Source organism: Mycetomoellerius zeteki, unplaced genomic scaffold, assembly GCF_001594055.1.
Source record: "Mycetomoellerius zeteki isolate Tzet28-1 unplaced genomic scaffold, Tzet1.0 scaffold96, whole genome shotgun sequence".
NCBI classification, from domain to species: domain Eukaryota; kingdom Metazoa; phylum Arthropoda; class Insecta; order Hymenoptera; family Formicidae; genus Mycetomoellerius; species Mycetomoellerius zeteki.
In genome coordinates, this window is record NW_017257999.1 from 1109686 (window position 1) to 1110518 (window position 833).

The following is an 833-nucleotide window of genomic DNA, read 5'->3' on the forward strand; positions in this document are numbered from 1 at the left end:
CCCGCCGCTAATTTCGTAACATCTCCGTTAAATTATTCCATTTCGCGTCGTTGTGTATTCTGTTGTTTCGCGTTCGAGAAAGTAAAATAACGTCATGATAAAATAAAAGTCCAACTGTCTGTGACGCGCGTTCGCGCATTTCCGACACTGTTGACTCCGGGATAGGGACGGAATTATTTAAATCGAATTCGGGCGACGTTTCTCAAGCGGAGCGATCCTTTCCTCGTTGTAAATTTCTAGCGAATAATATATGTGTGCCATGCCAACGGAATATTCAACGTTACGGAGGCGAAGGAGATCGGAACTTTCGTCATATCCTCCCGAGCTGCAACTTACGGAGCGGACGAGACGTGGGCCGGAAAAATCCTGGGGAACGCGACGGAAGAAGAAGCCCCGGATGAGAACGGAACGCCGGGGGGCGAGTCAGTGGGGCCAGGGGAATAACGGGAAGCGAAGAAACATGGAATGGAGATGAAAGAGCCGAATGAAAAAGAGTGTCTCGTGCACTCTAGAGACAACCAAGAAAGAAATATGTCTCCGGCATGCTTGAGCGGCGACGACGGTGACGGCTAAACTCAAGACTTTTAAATTCCATGAGCTTCCGTAGAATTGCGTCGAATGCTAGAAAGATACGCGGTATGCGAACACACGTTCGTCATTTTTGGTTTCCGCAGGAAGGGTCGGTTTAATTAAATGTTTGCGGTCTGGCATGTGGAACGTCGCCGCGAGAATTACCGCGCATGGGTGCCCTCGCGTTGCGCTAACGACGGATGAATATGCGACGGAAATTTTACCAGCGATATTTGAAAGCGTGCATGTAGAGCCAAGGATAC